We start from the raw sequence: 6,193 nt of genomic DNA, 5'->3' as shown, positions 1-6,193 counted from the left end.
GCGGCAACGACCGGCAGATCCTCCTTTTTCTTCTTCTTTTTTGTAGGGACTGTGATAGGCTGTTAAGCCTCTTTATCACTGCAACTATTCCTGATATATTGTGATCGCCACCTACTACAATTGTTGGTCTAGCCCTGCAGCTTTGAAACAGCTGCAGAATCTCGGGAAACTTTAACTTCTCCGGGCGTAGTATATCTACGTCCGCCGCTTCCTTATTTAAGGTACATACTGTTGCCCTCAGGTTTTGCCTTGAAACAGAAATATTTCTGTTTAGCTAATTTTGAATTGGAATTTCTGGTAATGTTCTGTCTATTCTGTACATTTTTCATAAGTAATATAGTTAAGGAGTTGTGTCCGCAAAATATTGAATTTTCTTGTTTAAACAGGTGAATCGCCTGTAATCTAACTCTCATTTTGAGTTTTTATTTGAAGTCTTCTCACAAGAGGCATGATGGTCTAGCGGTATGATTCTCGCTTTGGGTGTGAGAGGTCCCGGGTTCAAATCCCGGTCGTGCCCTGTTTTTGAAATGAAAATGCTAAAGGCGTTACACAATGTAAATCGAGTAGTTTTTTGTTCAAAAATGCTTTATATTTTATCCGACTAACAAAGGATAAAGGGTAATGTTTTGAAGTATATTTGTATACTGGTAGTAAAACTAACCTTCCTAGGCATATAGGCATGTGGGTACGGATAGTTAGGCGTGGTTACATTTGTCTCAGCTGTAAATATAATACTTGTTATTTAGCTAATTATCTAGGCATGTCACGAGTTTTTTTTTCTTCATTTTATTTAATTTTAGTTAATAAATGAGTCATGTCATGGCAGACAACCGCATTATCAGAACAAATGGCATCCACGACTTGATATGGGCAATAAAGTCCGCGAATGTAGACGACGACAATTACACGGAAACACAAAGGAAATAAATACCTTGTCGCGGTATTTAGGAAATTTTGGCCTTTTTCAAATGTCCAGTTACTTTAATTAAAGAATGACCGGCATTATTTCCATCGCTTCACGCCTTGTTATTATTATTCGTTACTTATACATATGTATTTACTACGTTTCATTTAAAACGACAAAAGTTGTAGAAGTGATTCAAGCAATTGACTTATGGTATGATTCTCGCTTTGGATGTTGTCAGTGATTGACTTATCAGAACGTCTTGTATCATCATTATCATCATCATCATCATCATGTCAGCCGATAGACGTCCACTGCTGGACATAGGCCTCCCCCAAGGCTCGCCACTCCGACCGATCCTGTGCTGCTCGCAAGCACCGAATTCCCGCGACCTTCACCAGGTCGTCGCTCCATCTTGTTGGAGGCCTACCGGCAGTTCGTCTTCCGGTACGCGGACGCCACTCCAGAACCTTCCGGTCCCACCGGCCATCAGTTCTGCGAGCAATGTGCCCCGCCCACTGCCACTTAAGGTTTGCAATTCTGCGAGCTATGTCGGTGACCCTAGTTCTACTGCGGATATCATCATTTCTGACTCTATCACGCAGAGAAACCCCGAGCATAGCTCTCTCCATTGTCCTTTGCGTGACCTTGAGCCTTCTTATGAGGCCCATTGTTAGCGCCCACGTCTCAGATCCGTATGTCATCACTGGCAACACACACTGGTCAAAGACTTTTGACTTAAGACACTGCGGCAAATGTTGTCCCGGGTTCAATTCCCTGTTGTCGTGTCCTGTTTTGGGCAAGGTGTTGTCTTTATCAACCTAATTAGATTAATCCGGTTGGATCCATTATCTCACGGAAGTTAAAAAAAATGCTCAAAACTCTTGTTTACTAGAGGTTTTACTGTTCCCAGTTGTTGTATAAAAATGTAATGGCAGATTTTTAATTTTACTTTTTACCCGGTGTAAAAGAAGCTATTTTTTTAAAACAGAAGTAATGTTAAGCGGATGTAGTAACCTACCTAAGACGAATCGCCGAACGGTACTTCTCGCCAAATTTTGAATTTTAGCTTTTAACAAAGTATAAATCACAAATATTTTTTATTACTATATTACGTATATTATTAAATTTACGGGTAATAACAATATACCTAATTTGCAATTTAAGCCCCTTTCCGGGTATTTATTTAACTTAAAATTTCTATGAGATTACATAACTAAAAACACCTTTCAAATATATCAAAAATTGTTGAAATCGGTTCACTTGATATAGAATGATCCCTGAAAAACCAGCATACATACAGGTCGCGTAAATCAGTTAGCCAATTTGCCGATAGATGGCGCTGTACACAATTATGCTTAGCAATTGCAATTGTGCTTCTGGTCAAATGAGAAAATTAAAAGTTTGTACGGAACCCTCGGTGCGCGAGTTATTCCTATGGTCCGACATCCAAGCACCCAAAGTGACAAATCGCAAGTAATCTGCAGTCGTGAGGGGATTTTCAATCAAGCCATTTCACGGATTCCCTATTCACCACTCACCAGCAACACATATGACATTTTCTCGCAATGTGCAAACATCGTATGAGTTATTATAAAGCGTCTCGGTGAGCAATTTGGGGTTCCGTCGGTGCAATAAGGAACCCTGCCAAAATTGTAGCTCGCTGACGAAAGGCCGGCGGCACGGACTAATCTCGGATTAAGCTGCAGATTTGATGGCGATGAAAGAGTTAAAGTACCTATGTTATAATAGTTCAGGTCGTTCACTGGCTGTAGTAATGAAGGTTTTCAGAATCATAAGCAATTTGACAGGTGATTGAGGTTTAGCATATTTCTATCTCTATCGCATGATTAAATATGTTAATATTTAATGCGAGTATTAGGTAATAGACAAGTTGCTACCTAACCTTTTGAATATCGATGTGTTAAATTTGTCTACTGAAAATAAAAACATCAAATATCTCCTTTGTGGTGTCAGAGATTTCTTCTTTCAAAAATTTTTATCAAGTATTAGGTTCTACCTAACAATGTTTTTTTCTGATATTTTAAAATGTTTAAAAATATGTATATGTATCTGATACGTAACGAACGAATTTTTAACTCTAATCATTAACTAAGTACTTAGCGTAGAACCTCTTGTGCCACCAGCCCTATATAAATAGACTTCGACAAAGTTCACAGACCGCATAGGCTCAATGGAAAACATTTGAAAAATGCTTCACACACATTACGACTTCAATAGAAAATGCATCTTATAACATCGCGTTAGAGCTCAGTTTAGTTTGAAGGATCATTGCACTGGAGTAGGTGCAATTGGCATACGCAAGTACCGTGTCAGTATGGCTTACATCCAAATAGACTGTAGTCTTCAAAACCTCGTGTCTATGACAAGTTTGCAGTCACAAAAGCGACCTTATTTCCTTTGGAATTTAATTTAATTTGAAAAATTACAGATTAAGGCGATATACGTCCTAAAGACATAACAAGTAACGTAACATGAGAGGGTAATTTGGCATCTTGTTTAATGTGTTAAACAATACAAATGGTCAATTTGAAACAAACTGCCGTACGATATTCTATTCCATATTGAAAGCTTCCAATGTTTCAGCTGAAATGATAACCAACCCAATGAATTTTCACTACACTTACACAAGATAACTTACACAGTGCTGAATAAAGCCTCCTCTACATACATTAACTTCAAATAAACATTTATGTGAAATAAAAAGAAAATTTCTCTTGAAATAAAACTATGAAAACGGATTATATCGCGTATATTGAATTTATAATTCATCCCGACGTTTCGAACTCTTTACAGCGTTCGTGGTCAACGGGTGACTGAGGAAAAATTACAAAATGCAAAAATACCCACATACTAAAATAATGAACAATCATAGACTACAAACTTTAAGGCTGGTTGTACATGCAAAATCGGTTCATAAGGCTAGTTATACACTATAATTATTTTCAAGTAAAGATATATATTATATACGCGATAAAAACTATGCCGGCTCCAACCCTACACCACGGACCCGAGAAGATTTAATTCCCTCCTAAATTGTAGGAGGGTATCCCAATATGGGACCGGCAACAAACTCGGCGGGACACATCTTTTCAAAACATCAGAATGTCCAGCATCATCCAACACTACGGTCTCACAGTCTATGTCTCGCTTGCTCCTTTATCAGGTGGACTACAGGATCCCAAGCTGGTGGTAGAGAAAAGCCATCTTCCCTATTAAAGTTTGGATATTTCTTAATCTCAATGGCCTCGCGCAGCATTCTGGGTATGTAACGCTTCTCCTTGGCAAGAACCAGAGGCTTATCAAACTTGATTGAGTGATTGGCTTTATCCATGACATGCTCACAGACAGCAGACCTAGGTCGACGGTGCTTGACATCAGCTATGTGTTCCTTCACCCGAGTGGAAATGCTCCGTTTCGTCTGCCCGACATATGATAGGCCACACTCACAGTCCAGCCTGTACACTCCTGCAGTCTGTAGAGGGGTATTGCATTTTACAGGCCTCAGGAATTGTGACATCTTCTTCATTGGCTTGAAATATGTTTTTATAGAAGCACGCTTCAAGATGTGGCTGATCCTGTCCGTGACCCCCCTGACAAAAGGCAGAATGGCAGGCCTGCGCTCAACTGTGGGGATCTTAATGTGGGACCTCTGGTTGACCCGCGGTATCCTGAGCTCGTTTGCCTGGAGCGCGCGCCTGGCATGCTGGAGCTCCGCGGCCAGATGCTGGTCATCACATATCCTCTGGGCTCTCTGAAACAAAGATTTGCCTACTGTAACAAGTTGACTGGGATGGTGATGCGATTTGCCATTTAAGTACCTATCAGTATGAGTAGGTTTCCTATACACAGTGCGACCTAGGGTGTTATCAGGATTTCTTTTTACCAATACATCTAAGAAGGGGAGAGAACAGTCTTTTTCCAACTCCATAGTAAATTTTATTTTGCTATGGATGGAATTTAGGTGATCCAAGAAAGTTGAAACACTACTTTTTGGAAGTATAGTAAAGGTGTCATCTACGTATCTTTTAAATATCTTCGGTCGCACAGGAGCCAATGAGAGTGCCCTCTCCTCGAAGTCCTCCATAAAGATGTCAGCGACTACTGGAGACACCGGAGACCCCATGGCCACGCCGTCGACTTGAAGGTAGAATTCACCATTCCATAGCAAGTAGCCAGATGTAAGGCAATGTTCCAACAGCTTAGCATATTCCTCTGACATGTTCTGCTCACATAACCTCTTCTTGACAATTTCAATGCAGTCTTGTACCGGTAGGCTTGTAAATAGCGACTGGACGTCAAAACTGACCATGATCTCATCATCAGTCAATGTTAGGTCTTTAATCTCACCGATGAAATGGTAAGAATCCTTTGTATGCGTGCTAGTGTTACCACGTAATGCTGAGAGGGCTCCCGCGAGGTACTGAGCCAATTTATATGTGGGAGCATCTATCTGGCTCACTATGGGACGTAGTGGGGCACTAGGTTTGTGTATTTTTGGCAACCCATACAACTTTGGAGGCACGGGGCAGTCAGGAACTAAACTTGCAACATTCAGATCAAGGCTGTCCGAGTAATCACTAATTAGTTCTTTAGTGGTTTTCAATACTTTCATAGTCGGGTCCGTCTTTACATGTTTGTAGGTTGTAGTATCCGCTAATAATTCCCTAATTTTCTGGTTTTTTCTGGTTTTTATCGCGTATATAATATATATCTTTACTTGAAAATAATTATAGTGTATAACTAGCCTTATGAACCGATTTTGCATGTACAACCAGCCTTAAAGTTTGTAGTCTATGATTGTTCATTATTTTAGTATGTGGGTATTTTTGCATTTTGTAATTTTTCCTCAGTCACCCGTTGACCACGAACGCTGTAAAGAGTTCGAAACGTCGGGATGAATTATAAATTCAATATACGCGATATAATCCGTTTTCATAGTTTTATTTCATGAGTAACTATCGCGGTAACCGAAGACAATATTAAAATTTCTCTTATCAATAAAATTATTTATTATATTTAGAATGAACAACGCACTGCTCTAAGTGCTCTACTACATCAATGTAATATGAAGTAATTAACATGCATATTACATTATTAGCAGGCATCGTAAACTGCGAGCGGAATCCATTGAAATGACGTACTTCAATGGATTTCGCTCGCAGTTTACGATGCCTGATTATTACATATGTTCCTAATTGTACTTATTAAATAAATACCTGGCCTACACTTAGGCATGTCGCATACGCAACGTACTCATTCAAAAAA

At 39.6% G+C, this 6,193-nt stretch overlaps 1 non-coding gene across 1 annotated transcript; it reads left to right on the top strand.

Moving 5' to 3' along the window:
- Positions 1 to 445: 445 nt before the first annotated feature.
- Trnap-ugg (transfer RNA proline (anticodon UGG)) lies at positions 446 to 517 on the top strand. Its single transcript has one exon. It is a non-coding gene; the product is annotated as a tRNA-Pro (tRNA).
- Positions 518 to 6,193: the final 5,676 nt, after the last annotated feature.

This window comes from Cydia strobilella, chromosome 10 (genome assembly GCF_947568885.1).
Source record: "Cydia strobilella chromosome 10, ilCydStro3.1, whole genome shotgun sequence".
NCBI lineage: Eukaryota > Metazoa > Arthropoda > Insecta > Lepidoptera > Tortricidae > Cydia > Cydia strobilella.
Note: the sequence above shows the minus strand (reverse complement) of the source record. Positions and strands in the feature narration are given on the sequence as shown.